Source organism: Mastacembelus armatus, chromosome 6 (genome assembly GCF_900324485.2).
Source record: "Mastacembelus armatus chromosome 6, fMasArm1.2, whole genome shotgun sequence".
NCBI classification, from domain to species: Eukaryota; Metazoa; Chordata; class Actinopteri; order Synbranchiformes; family Mastacembelidae; genus Mastacembelus; species Mastacembelus armatus.
Window position 1 is genome coordinate 6,029,119 of NC_046638.1, and position 16,050 is coordinate 6,045,168.

The window sequence follows — 16,050 nt, forward strand, 5'->3', positions numbered from 1 at the left end:
GAGGTAACTATTTAATATCTCTGTGTGTTTCTTATTGTTGCAGGGTATGCCAGGGATTTTAATAAGCATGGCTGCTTTATGGCAAGATTGGATTTGCTGGATTTTTCAGAGTGAAGAGATATTTTTTGTCACTTATTCCGCAATCAGGTCAGAATTTGAATCTGTCCACTACTTAGTGGTTTAACTTGCACACCAAAACTAAGCTAACATCAGCATTATCACATACTGAAGTCTCATTTTTTATATAATTTATTTCTTAACTGAAATTCCAAAAAAAATATTACAATTACAATACTTATTACAAGTCACCTAAAAACATACATATAATACAGGGGTGTGAAAAAGTGTTGGCCCCCTTCCTCATTTCTTTGCATGTTTGTCACACTTTAATGTTTCAGATCATCAAACAAATTTAAATATTAGTCAAAGATAACACAAGTAAACATATCATGTAGTTTTTAAATGAAGGTTTTTATTATTAAGGGAAAACAAAATCCAAAACTACATGTCCTGTGTGAAAAAGTGTTTGCCCCCCCTGTTAAAACATAACTTAACAGTGGTTTATCACACCTGAGTTAAATTCCTTTAGCCACACCCAGGCCTGATTACTACCACACCTGTTCGCAATCAAGAAATCACTTAAATAGGACCTGCCTGACAAAGTGAAGTAGACCAAAGGATCCTCAAAAGCTAGACATCATGTTGAGATCCAAAGAAATTTAAAAACAAATGAGAAAGAAAGTAATTGAGATCTGTCAGTCTGGAAAAGGTTATAAAGCCATTTCTAAAGCTTTGGGACTACAGCGAACCACAGTGAGAGCCATTATCTACATTAGGTAAATTCTTTTTAACAAATAGACTCAGAGGACGAACTTTGGTAAGATTATATAGAAGTTTTACTTGCAAGGAGTAACAGTCACATAGCACCTTAGTACAGCATGAGAGTCACTGGCTGCTTGCAGCCCAACACACCAGTTTTCATGGTAACACAAAAGGGAGGTGATTTCCCACAGGAAGACATCTGGGCCCTTATCAAATAGTCAAGGTTAGTGCAAACTTCTCACTGAGAGCGAAAATTATATTTCAACAATACACAATAGGTCCTATTCAGAAGTGTTTCAGTTATACTAAAGTAAGATGGATTAGGTCACTTGAGGGTAAACATTTTAATTTCTCTAACAATCTACAAATGGAGAAAACATGGAACAGTGGAGAACCTTCCCAGGAGTGGTCGGCCGACCAAAATTACCCCGAGAGTGCAGCGACGACACGTCACAAAAGACCCTACAGAAACATCCAAAGAACTGCGGGCCTCACTTGCCTCAGTTAAGGTCACTGTTCATGACTACACCATAAGAAAGAGACTTGGCAAAAATGGTCTGCATGGCAGAGTTCCAAGACAAAAACCGCTGCTGAGCAAAAAGAACATAAAGGCTCGTCTCAGTTTTGCCAGAAAACATCTTGATGATCCCCAAGACTTTTGGGAAAATACTCTGTGGACTGATGAGACAAAAGTTGAACTTTTTGGAAGGTTCCATTACATCTGGCGTACAAGTAACATAGCATTTCAGAAAAAGAACATCATACCAACAGTAAAATATGGTGGTGGTAGTGTGATGGTCTGGGGCTGTTTTGCCAAAATTCCTCCACAGCGCTGTAACAGACTCATTGCAAGTTATTGCAAACGCTTGATTGCAGTTGTTGCTGCTAAGGGTGCCCCAACCAGTTATTAGGTTTAGGGGGCAAACATTTTTTCACACAGGACCATGTAGTTTTGGATTTTGTTTTCCCTTAATAATAAAAACCATTTAAAAACTGCATGATGTGTTTACTTGTGTTATGTTTGACTAATATTTAAATTTGTTTGATATGAAACAAAGTGTGACAAACATGCAAAAAAATAATAAATCAGGTAGGGGGCCAACACTTTTTCACACCACTGTAGATAATTTTGTTCACATCAAAAGAGTCAGAAAAATATCTGCAACATGCAACATTCCTGTAACCTAGCTATCACCCAACCCTAAAACAAGACCTGTGATTTTGAACAAACTACTGCATGTCCTTCATAAATAAAATGTCAGTCCAATTTGTGTTAATAGCACTAACAACGCAGCTATTTCTGAAAACTATAAGGAGCATGAGAAACAGAGACAAAAAGAAAACAGGAATACAGTGATCGCCTTTCTCTCGGATCTCCACACAGTTCCACTTTCCCACATAAAAGGACTACATTAGGCACACATGTCTCTGAGCCAAACTATTGTCCTCATTCTCAGTGGATGTGGGCCAGTGGGGGGTAAAGTACACACTGGCACTCAGCTCATCCAGACAGCGGGAAGAATATTGAGCTAATATGGGAGGGTACACCGTATTCATTTATTTTCTACACCCAGATTTTTGAGGTCAGACGGGGTACGGGAAGGGACTGCAGCATATCACAAAATAAACAGCAAAGAAAAATCATCAGTTCATCAGTAAGACAAACACATCTACAGCCACTGAACAGACAATGAGCATTCTGCTGGGAAAATGAATCCCCTGAAAAATGTGCACATGAACAAATCTGACACACCTTAGCACATAAAGAGAATGATGGAGTGACAGAATGAGCTGTGGCAGGCTGTAATTAACGGCCAAACTGTTCACCTCAAGTGAAGAGCTAAATTCTTGCTTTTTGTACAAAGATGTACTACAGATTATGGTAGTCCTTAAAGTGGTGAAAAATAAGTGGCTTGTTGTCATACTTCAAGTAAACTATTGTCTTCAATATTCAGGTGTCATCAATTAGTAAGTGCATTTAAATGGAGAAAGGCATTCATTGCTATTAGTTTGTGTGCTACATGAAGGTTGTCTGAGGAGATAGGAATCCATCTCCAAGAAACCAGATGTTCCTATAAGCCCTTTGCCAATATTATTGAGAAGTTTAAGGTCCATGGGACTGTAGTCAGTACACTCAGGCACGGCCACAAGGTGTAAATTGACCTCAGACTGAACAGATACCTCAAACGGTGGTAAAAGAAACAAGGGAAAGTATGAAAAAATTAAAAGCTGACATCCAAGATCAAGCAAGTAAGGGGGGTGAGAGATGATGACTCTCATGAGCAGATATATTTTGGGAGCCGGTATTGAGGCTGCCGGGAGCTATCTTTAAGCGGCCTACTTCTCGTCTGGTGGATGCTGGCGAGAGAGAAGGGGTTTATGAAGGCAAACACACACACACAACATGTCTACATCTATCTGTGTGTGAGGACACTTACTGACAATGCATTCTGTAGTCCCTTACCATAAATCAAACATTAACCTTAAAAGAAAGATTTAACCCTGCCTAAATGTCCTCACTTTCATGGCATACAACTGACGTTGGTCCTTAGAATATATACAAAGGACAATACTGCAGATTACTCCTGGTGATAAAATACACACAAGCAAGGACAGACAGAAGTCACAGCATAGCACAAACATAGAGACAAATGGACACATATGTACACCATACAATACATGGTGTGTGTCTGTAAGATGTTGCTACTTTGCTGCGGCAGTGTGAAGCCCACAGTCAGAGTCCAAGAAAGTACTGCCCCCAAGTGGAAACACGCACATGCACACATGGTCATATGCATAGAAACTGGATTGTCTTATAGGATGTTGTCTATGAGAGTGTGAGCTTATCTAGAGCAGTCAGTGTCCAGAGTGGCTGACATACCAATAGCCTCAGGTCTGCCTTTGAGCAGCCCAGCTTCTCTGCCACAAACTACCATATGGAGCATACTCAGCATACAAGAAGCAAAAATAAGAAATAATAAGGGTTACAATGCAATGTCTCAATGCATAATGTACATTTCCTGCTCTTAAAATGCATAGCCAGCAGGAAAATTAAATAGTTACAAAGATCTAAACATTACCTAAACTGGTACAAGCCATTTCTATTTTTGGTTTTAGCAGCAAATGTGTTTTCCTCCACACCTGCAGAACTGATCATGACAGGACTGAAAAATGTGTAAGTGCTATCACAGGGAACTGTTTGGGACTGCACTTCTCATCTTAAAGAGGCATTCACCCAATTTCACATTTCAAAGCCAATTGCTAGTCAGCCTATGAAAACAGCTCTGTGGCTCTGATCATTCAGCATAAGATGGTTATCTTAGTTGATGCTGTACTCATGTCATATGGGTCTGATGATGGGAAACCTGTAACTTGAAGGTAAAAGTGCACTTGACTTGTAAACGACAGCCGCTGAACTCAAGTTCTGCAGAATGATTGTAGAGTTGGTCATAGGAGGATTGCAAATATTTAAAGTGATAATGTAGCACTATGTCACTACATAGATTTGTGCTATAATTACCTTTAATTAACATGAATTGTCCATGTTTGTATTATGACTTGGATATTGATGGGAATGCCAAGTCAAAAACTGTATGTATGGTAACTCCGTTATGATGTAGCATTAGTATTTTTCATTATGGAAAGTGTAGCACCCAATGTTTTTGGATCTGGATCTACAAGGGAATATTCCTCAATCTCTGCTTTGACCATTAATTTTTTAATGCCTTCAGGTCCAATGTACTTTTTACAATTATATGACTATATACAGTTAATCTAGTAATAGAGAGTACAACTTAGCTTGTGAAAACAATAGATAACATGTCTACCTCATCTCAGTTCTGCAAACTGAAAAGAAGTGCAATCAGTATTAAACCAGTAAAATAGAGTTTTCAGGGTTAACATTGGTTTCCTTGGAAATAGCAGAGAAATACATTTTTAAACTATTATCTTTAGGTCATCTGATTTTGTGGAAAACTCATTTTAGGGGAAAACAACTGGCTCCCACAACCAGCTTATTTATACAATTGCTCAGTGTCCCAGTAAGCCATGAAAGTGACCTACCATGCACAAAAACCAATGCCCTGGAGCTGACGCACCTCAATTGAGTAGCCATTAATAATGTTATTAATTAGACCACTGCTTACCATGCTATTACCATTCAAAAAGGTCTTTTACCAAACAACTCTGACTAGTCACAGTCTAGTGAATCTTGCTCATGGCCTTGCCATTCAACCATTACAGTCTCTTCCTCTTACTCATGTCCCATCACTCTACATTCTTCCGCTTAAGTGGAAAAAGGCACAACCCTTCCCACCACACAGACACAGCCCAGTTACTGGTTAGTGTTGAGTGCTCGTAATTCATTCAGACACACACAGGTAAGCAGCTTGCACTTTCTGTGCCTCATTACCCTGGGGAACACACTCTACAGCAGTATGTTTGCTGCTTTGTGCTTTGCAAGTTAAAGCAAGTGTGTGCATGTGTAGAAAGTGGATGAGGAGAGTAGAGCAGTAGACAAAGCAGGAGAAAATATTCAGTTTACCCCAAGCTCATACTAAAAACCAGTGAGATTATAACACAGCAGTAGCTCCACCTGGTCCTCTGTGAATGTGAATACGAGCTTATTAGCTAAGTGGTGTGTCTTTAATTAAATGACTAACCTCCGTCTGCACTCTGACCTCAGCTGCCAGGCAGACATGTTTAAATGATTTCTGTCACACAGGAGGTGGGGTAACTTAGCACCTACCCACAAGATGGCTGACTTCACATTTATTACTGTCCATTCACCTCTCAAATGAGGATGGGACAGGACCAACAATCAACTGTGATAAATGTGTTTGTATGATCAATTTACTGATGCACACCTTTAAAAGTAATTCATCTGATTTAACACTATTTTCACAAACTTGTCAACATTTAATCATGTCGAAAAACACTTTTATAGACATTGTGGTCCAACTTGAGACACTAAAGTGGTATGATGAGATCTTGGATCCAACACCAATAAATGTGTCTTTCTAAAACCTGAAACAGTCTTTTGTGTTGTGACTTCTTCCTGTCTCAAATGTCCTCCAAGTTCATTTGAATTTAGGGGCTCTTTACAACAACCTGTATCTCATTAGCTGTTGCTATATGTAAAACCATTCAGTGTGGCCCTGACTTTATGAAGTAATATGCATATGAAAAATAACTACATGATACTGCAGTGAACAAGGACAGTTCATTAGCTCCACATGAGTTTATGTCTTTACTCTAGAGCAAGTAAATATAAAATTACCAACTAGCAAACTAGTTTTATTTATTTGAGTTTTGTGTATTTCATTCTGTGACTCCTAAACTATTTAAAAAATTAATAATAACATAGCTTCAGTTTGGCAATTCAAAGATCATATTTCAGTAAAACCTCTGAAGAAGTATTGGGACAAGCAACTATCACTTTCAGGGTTTTGCTGTAATTGATCCTTTAACCTTTGTCCTTCTGGTTACAGAGAGATTTACTTAACCACCACACATTAAATCGTTTGGTTCTCAACCAGTTACCTGTAAAAATAGTTAACATTTAAAAGCAACAAAAAGAATGTAACAAGTGAAATGTAGTAGCAGGATTTGCATTAACCGTATAACACACAGAGACTATGAAAACTATTGATTTCAACATGTAAACACGCTAAAGCATTCATTCAGTCATTTCCAGCATGACATAAACATGAATGGGATGAGCAGTACCTACAAAGAATCCTTTCACCAACAACCAAAAACTGGAACATGTCCACCCTCTATTGGACACAACAAGAATTACACTCAGAGACAACTTGCGCACAATGTATTCTTCACTTCATTCAAAATGGGATACAGGGCACTCGAGATAAGTTAAAAACAACACTTTGGGAGGCCAAACTAGGATAAACATAAAAATACTGAAGTGTTATTTGCCCACTGTCAGACAGCATGGAGAGCACAGAAAACAGTCCTGACCACAAGCTGAGGGGGCGACAACAATGAGTGCCCTGTGTTTCCAGCTACAACATACTGTGATAACAGCCCTGCTGCAGCGGAGAGAGGGGGCAGGCCTGTGGCTGTCAACTCAAAGAATGTGATAATTTGCTTAGCAGTACTATTGCTGTAATGGGACTGAAATAGTCTAAAACTGGTGGTTAACTGTCTCTCTGAGACTAATCTGAGATTACAGCCTTGAAGTTCAAGCTAAATGGGTAAAACAGAAGTCACACCAAAAAGGCAGCCAAACAAGAAATGCAGGCTGGAAAAATATGCCTCATATCTGGAAAAACATGCTACAGTGTTCCAATGTAACATTAAAGACTAACTATGAAACAAAAACCCACTTTTTAATAAGCCAGAACATCTTTAAGACAGATGTGAATAGCACTGATTTAACATTAGATATGTGAAAATGGCTTATGAGACTTCCTGTTGTCAGCCATGTTCCAATGGCAGCCTGGAAGCTCTGTGCTATCATGCTGACAATTAGCATGTATGGAACTGTCTTAGCATCTTAGTAGAACATGTGGTAATTTGCATTTAAAAATCCAATATACCTGAGGCTGATAAAAATGTCATGTCACACAAAAGTACAGAACAACTTCATAATGAAACTGTAACTGAAGCTATATCAGATCATCCTGGGGGGAACATGAATGTCTGCACTGAATTTTATAGATATTTAATTTGGTGGTTGGCAAACTCACCAACATTGCCATCTGTACAGTCTTGCTGCTAGTGAGTCCAAAAATCAAGATGAACGTAAAGCTGTAACAAAGCATATTTAACAAAATACTAAGCTTTACAGTGTTAAACTGATCTGAATGGAAAATATCCCTAACATGGAAGCTAATGGAGCACTAATGCAGAAAACACATCATGTTTAACTGCATAATAATGCTCGCAAAACTGAATAAATCCAACAAGACAGCAGCACTCCAGGTAATGCTATTTTTAACCTTTTATCCTGACATTTAGACCATATCCTATCATAAATATAATTTAAGGTAAGACCATATCGCATTTTGCAAACAAAAGCCACAAAGAGGTCTGAGCCAAACTGAGGAATGCGGATGTTACCATAAATTTTGTATTCACTGTCTGGTTTATTTACCCTAACCCACCGTTTTACTCATGACTGCAGCACATTGCTAGAGGTCATAAATTCAGAGGCTTCTAAAGCTAGCAATTTCCAACCAGGTTTTTGAGACAGACCTAATGAGGAGACCAGATTGTTCAGTGTAGTCAATTACTCAGTGTTTACAATGGCAGCAGCAGCCTTGATAGAAAGGAGCTGATGCACAGACCGAAGGACCCACATATACACGGGGAATATGTACACACACTCTCCAGAGATTTGGGTTGTGTGCTACAGAGATACGGAGACAAACAAATACAGCATACTGCAAACATGAGGAGCAGTGATCACATTTGATGCATGTAATTCAATACCAGTGGAATGAGTATTGCTTCTGTCCTTTTGTACCTGTGTCTGCATCCATCATTTTATCAGTGTGGGGGTAAAAGGGGTATGCGTAAATGTATAAAACCAATCAATTAAAACACACTGACATCATGAGCAGTATCTTTGTATCTCATCATTATAGGCTTTCTACAGTTTCTTTTAAGTTGAATCTATCTACATTTTCCATGGGGCTTTGGGTTTTATTTTTAACACCTTTAAAAGGGGACAGTTACTTTAAATCAATGCTGAGAGGTCACTTAATGCAAAAGCTATTAACCCAACAGCAAGACGTCATTGAAAGAACTGGATTGTTTTTAAAAACTGTGCTTTCCAGAGGTACACAAAGAGGTGAAAGCAGAGAGAAGCTGATAAAATAAACGTTATCACACTTAACAGTCACATTTTAATTAGAACCATATGAGCTAGCAGCAGTGAGGGATCTGCAGACCTTGTTGCTCTAAGCTTCAAATCTCATGCTATATAAAAGTTCTAATTTATTGGAGCTGCTGGGGTAATATGCGGGGGGGGCAGATTTGCAAACACAAGGCTGAAAAACGTCCCACCAGTCGTTAGATGTTCTTCTGTCTGCATGTTTGTCTCATGTGTGATTACTTTAAGAAGAAATGTTTATCATAAGGGGATTTATAGTACTTGACTTTACATTGAGATATTCAGTGAAACTTGTTGACATTGTTCTTCTGTTTATTTTGCAAGCATAAATGCAGCCAGATTTAAAAACTGAGAATATTTACAGTAAAATTATAATTTAAGACAGAAAATGTTGAAACAAATGAAAACCTGACAAAAACAACCATCAAAATTCCTCCTTCCCAATTGACCAGAAGGTGGCAGTGTAGAGGGACTGTGCAGACGCCAACTGTGATAAGCTCCTGCCCTCACAGAATTACATGCCCTATTAATGGCCTGAAAATGCAGAACTGGCCCACACTGTAAGTTTTACATGAGAGGGACAAATCCTTGTTTCTTGTCCTCACTGAGCAAATCCCATCTGGACTCCAAAGATGGGATCTCCTTATTCAGTGTTATTGACTCAGTAGAATTGCTGGCATCTTATGCTTTCCTGGCTAATGCTTTGGGAAAGCAGGAGGAAAATAAGCTCAATCTCTCCTGGTCAGACAATAATACTGTTTGAAAGGGAGAACCAAATCCAGTGGAAAAATCCACCATGTGAGCCCCAAAATGTAGCCACTAGAATAGATTTACAGAGCAGTTCAAGTAATGGCAGCAGATTATGGTACTGGCAGGGTTGATAAGTGTTCAAAGTCAGAAGTGAAACTAAGAACCACTCACCTTTAACTTACTGACCAGAGACAACCTGGTGGCTCAGGTAACCAGCACACCACACTAACTAATGGGTGTTCAATTAGCCAGTCAGCCAGGATTAATACTGGCACTGTGGCCACCAGGGAGAATATCATTCCCACTCAGACACCCACTCAGACTAAGCAGCTAATATCATATTACAATTCCACATATAACAATGAGTGATTTGAGAAGGGGCATAGCCAATCTCAGTATGAGTCTATATTCATAAATCTCACTTCCATTTCTATTTGGGATATTTATCATAAGATAAGATTTTTTATTAATTGACAAACAGATTGAAAACATCTCTATTCAACAAGACGTGTATGTTAAGAATTTATATACATCATAATACAATGACACTGTACATAAATGTCTGTCCTTCTGGTGAAAGCTCCGCTAATGAGTGCTTTTATTATTTACAATGGATCAAATCACTATGTATAATCTGAAGCCAACTCTGTTCTCTTTGACTCCAAAAGGCATCTTAACATTTATAGGGTAATTGTTTTGGTTTTATGGCCCACAAATGTTTGGTTCAAAATTGGTTCACATTGTATATTGCATATTTACCATCTAAGCAGCCAGACATGGCATCGTGTTACAGTGGTTAGCACTGTTGCCTCACAGCAGAAAAGTTCCTGATGTGAATCCTATTCAAAACTGGGATCTTCTGCATGGGATTTGCATGTTCTCCTTGTTTCTGGGTGGATTTTTTCAATCCAATGAAGTTTGGGGTGAGGCTAATTGGTGACTCTAAATGTGAGTGTGAGTGTCTGTCTGTGTGTGTCAGCCCTATGATGGACTGGAAATCTGTCCAGGGTGTACCCTGTCTCTCACTAATGTCTGCTCCACCAACCCCATGATCCTACATGGAATATGTGGTAGATAAAGAATGGATGGAGAACCAGATATTTCCCTCAGGAGATGAGTACCAAAAATCTTTGTTCATGAGTTTAAATATGATTATTAACAAGTTAGCTGTGTCACATTTAAAAATAAGCCAATGTGGCTTGCTATATTGCCCCAAATGACCAAAAAAAAAAACATAAATCAAAAAGAGCAGTCTATATTTGGATGTTAACTATTGAAGTCTGAAGCATAGTATTTGACATGCACATAAACCTTGAGTGAGTAATTCACTCTGCTGTCACTGTAAAATCTAGCACTGCAGGCTGACGTAAAATTACTTTCACAACAGAATCCAGACATGAGAGACGGTGGGAGTGAATGGCTCCTCCATCGCTTTAACGAGGAGCTCAAAAAACACAAACATGACTCTTTGTTTTGCTATTGTTTAAGGAAATTGTATAGATTGTTGTTATTCAGGTCTGACTTGTAATGACACATTTCAAAGGATGTGACTCCAAGTCTGTATGAATATCATAACAAAACCAAACTAATCCCTTACAGCCTGTATGGGTCATATATGTGTGTGGACATTTTGAGCTCTCCAGTCTGCTTTCAGCTGCTCACCATTCAGCAGCCTATGTGCTTTCCCCCATGTGTCCAACACAGCAGTTTTTGCAAACCCTCATTTCCTCCCTTCAGCTGCCCCGTGGCATCCTCTAATTCCCTCCCTGCACTTTCCTTGCTCACTCTCTCCATCCAGTTGGCCAGACACATGCTCATACATGCAAACTCTCCTTTTCACCCTGTCTGTCCTCATCCTCCTCCCTTCCTCTTAGTCGCTCTCTTTATCTTTTGCTCCACCTCTCTAGCTTTTAGAGATCAAGAATAAATGAACCCCCCCCTCCTGCCTTCCTCATTTCAACAGTATACAATATATTTCATACTAGTCAACACACCAAATCCACAGATAGCTGGACTCCTCCGTTCTCCTGGGAATCAATTCAATATCTTACTAGGGGAGTAATTACTTACCATGCAGTAATCAATACAGAATCATTCATCACAACAAGAGGCTGACCATACATATGACCAAAAATCAAATATTAATTTGTACCTGGCAAACAAAATCACAGTGTGTCTTAAACAAAATGTCAAAGTTTTGGAAAGCGCTTCCAGTTTTCACGCTAAATTAACCAGCTCTGGCTCCACCTCATATTTAATCAGACGACATAAATAATATCTGTCTTCTCATCAAAAGCTTTCCAAAATTATGAACAACAGTTCACACATTCAGAATATGTATTTTGTACAGCAAACAAAACTAAACAATTTAACTTTAAATGGATTTCAATGTGGATATTAAAAAAAGCCCCAAAAAATTCAAGGGAATATAGAGAATCTATGAAGGGGCTAAGATGGAGTCTCTAGATGTTATATAGCACTGTAAATGTTAATCATGTATAGCAAGTGAAGGCTATTTTTGAAAATCCTATGTATTCTGTAGGCTATGTTAACAAACCAAAACGTAATACTTCTGTGGGATGTTTTTACCTGCTCTAGCTTTGAATTCATATAAATTCATTAAAGTAAATATGTCAAAATTACTATTTCAATCTTCACACAGTCCAGCTTCAGCTTGTTGACTGATTGCAGTGAATAAACTCTTGTCTCTGCACAGTGCTCCAGCTGGCTGCCTGCTCTCATCATCAGTTAAAGACTAGCTGGGTAAAAGCTGCAAAGAAAATCAATGCAGTTTACAGTGCGATGTGTGGGAACATTAGTCAGGTTAGAGTCAGCTCATTCCATGCAGTAAGGTCCACAGCACTATAACAGGCACTACAAGCTGACAGATATATATCCTGAGAAGAAAATTAGCATTTAGACTCACTGGGGCTCTGTCTGGATAAGTTATGACTAATGAATGCTATTATGCTGGCATCGCTTTATATCCCTTTCACCCCAGCATATTTTGGTATGCTGATGCAGAGCCATTTAATCAAGGAGACGATTCACACCAAATCCTCAGCCTCGGAAATTCACAAGGAACTTTAATCTTCTGATATGAAAAACAGGTACATTGTGTATTCAACACAGATCAGACATTTGACCTGCTTGAATCCTGGGGTGACTTACACCAGTTCAAAGTTCATTAAGAGGGCTGCTGGTCAGTACACATGTAGTAACACCCTTCAATCACATCTATCTGTACGATGACCTGCCATTTTGAAAAGGCCCTGGTAGAAAACTTAAGTCTTGGGATATTATCACAAAAAGTCACTGTCACCATGCCTTCAAACTACTGCGTCATTGTTGTGCCTGTAAACGCTGACTATAACTCGATTTGCTATTATTGCTACTGGTCTAGTGGAGTTGAATAACCAGTGTTTCTATGGCAACATGCACAACAAAGGGCACAGTGGTCCATTTATTCTAGCTGATAGCCCAAACTCAATAAAGTGAGAAATGAAAAAGTGAGAGAAATAAATGTGAAGGTGTGAAAGCTATGACCCAGCACCAAATGAATTTTCTCAGAGAAAAGAGTACAATTGTATGTCCAAGAGTTTCTCCCATTTTACTTTTAGCTGTATAAAAGACTTTTGTATGTGTGTGTGTGTGTGAAGTTCTTCAAACTGTTGTATGTTGTAAAAATTGTAAGACCTTTCAAACAAATTTAAAATATTGGGATAATAATAACTCTGTTTCTATATTACCTCAAACCTGTTTTGTCATTTCTTCATTGCAGCTTATTGTACTTATTGATCAGCATGTGATGTTGATATAAACTAAACCACAAAGTAGGTTAGCTATGCATAATACATAAAGGAAATAGCTTAAATTATACAATGATTAATTTATTATTTTATTAACATAAAAAACCGTCATTGGCTATTTTGAAAACTAATTTATTAAAAATAATTTTCATGCAAAAATACCCACAATTACCAACTCCAGCCTTTAACTGTGAGGATTTACTATTGGGATTCTTGTTGATAGTAAATTCAATAGGTTTGTTCTGATTGCCCTTAGACTGAAACCATGTGAGTAAGAAAAGGTTTACTGAAGAGTCAATGGCAGTAATTTTTCTATGCCTCAAATCCAATCCAGTGTCTCTTTCTCACACACACAGACTGACTCACCCATACACAGCAGAACAATAGGCAAATCAACAAGACAGACCAAAAGAACAACAAATCTGTGATGAAATAAAGAAATAAGATCAGGTTACTATCTGCAGGCGATTAGGACAAAAGCAAAAGTTGAATGAAGAAAAGAGATGATGTATCAAAGTGAACTTGGTGTGAACTTTTCTTTTGTGCCACAACTAAGTCCAAACTATCCCCTACTACACCACCTACAGATCCAGCACATCTACACTTTCAGACTCACACATACAGAGTACTGTGTTATTTTAAGACACAAATCCAAAGTACAACTATGCTTACATATCACGAGTAGTGTCTTTGAATGCTGTTTGCTTTACCACAGCTAGGTACATGGTGTGTGTTCAACATATTGAACAGTTAAAGCCAAACTAACAAACACACTCCTCTCCAAATTACTGTACTAAATACTATTGTATATAAGACAATAATGAAGACAGAAAAAAACAGTATGTATACATCTTGTGTGTTGTTGAATAAAAGTCACTACACATCCTTGGTACACCTGTAAACCTTGGTACATGGACTGTACTGGTCAATAAGATGTGGTGAGTATAACCTAATAGTATAATATATATGTGTATTGCTGCACCAGATGGTGAAGGGTATCGTGTATCTTCACTTGTCTGATTAGCACTGGCTTTGGTGGTTTCATGTAAGCCCCAAAATTACTCTGCCAAACTTCAGCCTAAGGGAAGAAATGACCTATGTGGATGTGCTATATAATACTAACATGAAGGCAATAATGGATATGCATGTATTCACAATCATCAATATCACACAAAATCTCCTATGTATTTCTTGTATGGGCATCATGATCTGTTCTTGCAAGGTTTAGTTAAATCTTCCCGTACGCATGTTGGCCAGACTGAGTGAGGTCGTATCAAATGTCACACACTCAGACACTGTTCCACAGATAGGCACGGTTTTTTTATGTGTATGCATGTAATCAAGTGTTTGTTTGCCTGAATGAATTACTTCAAACATGGGAACATGTATCAGCTTAAATCAGCTGACCTAACCTGACCACAGTCTATACAGTGCTATTCACCTGAGTACATAAGGTTCTGAATTTGAAGGTTTCTTTGTAGTGGAAATGTGTGTGAGTCCATGTCTCTGTGTGTTGTGGTTTCTGAACACAAAGCCCGTCTCAGCCGTGTGAAGCCCTTAAGCACAGGCCAGGCATGACTCTGGATCAAAGTTGATCACAGCCTTTTAAACTGAGCTCTGCAATTGAAAGTGAGAATGACTGAAAAAGCAGTCAGCCATCAACGAGAGCGAGATGGCTTGTATGTGTGTGCTTGAGAGTTTGTGTGTGACTCTGCTTGCCCTCATGCCACCAACGTGACATGACTTGGATAAGCATCACAAAACAAGGGTGAATGAATGGATGGCTAGATGAGCATCTGAACCAGAGACTCCATCACTGTGAGAAACCAACCATGATTCCTCTGCATAATATATTCAAAAGTCGCATCTTGATATATATAAATATATACAGACCAGGGTCCACATTTACAAATAAAAAGAATCAGCCCTTCTCTAAAATACTTTCAACAAAAACTGAACATTGTAATCATCATGAAGAGGAGATTTACTGTAGAACTCTTGTATGGTAGGGAGCTGAGTCAAAGGATGACGACAGGCCACTTGGAATTTGCCAAATTGAATTTAAAGGATTCAGAAAGTACGCGGGAAAAGATTATCTGGTCTGATGAGAGAAAAATAAAACTTCTTGGTCAGTAGACCACGCACTGCTCATCACCTGCGTTTTCCCAGTGAAGCACATCAGACGCAGTGACAGGGGGACTGGTCAGCAATGAGGGTAAAATAACCATAGCCAAATACAGAGATGTGCTTAAAGAAAACCTATCCCAGATTTCACCTTTAACCATGAAAGATGAATAAAGCCAAGAAAATGTGGGACTGGCTCCATGCAGGACAAGTCAGACTCTTTGAATGGCTCAGCCAAAGCCCAGACCTAATCGCCACAGGTCATATGTGGAGAGACCTGAGAATGGCAGGTCACAGACTTTTCCATTCAATCAGATGAAGCTTGAAAGGATGTGAGGTGTGCAAACCTTGTAGAGACACAGCCAAGACTTAAAGCTGCATCAACATAGTAAAATGGGTCTGAATACTTCCTGAAGCCACTGTATAGCCCAGAACACAGTGGGCAGAAGGCAAACGCCACATGCAAAACAGGACACCACGGGTCTCCCACTGGAGTCATTTTTTTAAAACACAAGATAGTTGCTTCTGGGAGAATGGTTTCTTTTTATAAGCCATGAATTTATGAGTTTACACCTTCTTGGTATATTACAATGTGCAGGTGATTGGAAATTCCAGTACATTCCAGCAACTGACACCTAGCAGCACCCTGGAGTGGTCGCAGCATTGGTATCACCTAATTGATGCCTTCTT

General features: G+C 38.8%; 1 protein-coding gene across 3 annotated transcripts in view; it reads right to left on the minus strand.

Annotated features, from left to right (window-relative positions):
• Positions 1-16,050, minus strand: part of srpk2 (SRSF protein kinase 2) — a 56,001-nt gene that overhangs the window by 38,804 nt on the left and 1,147 nt on the right. The window lies entirely within an intron of this gene.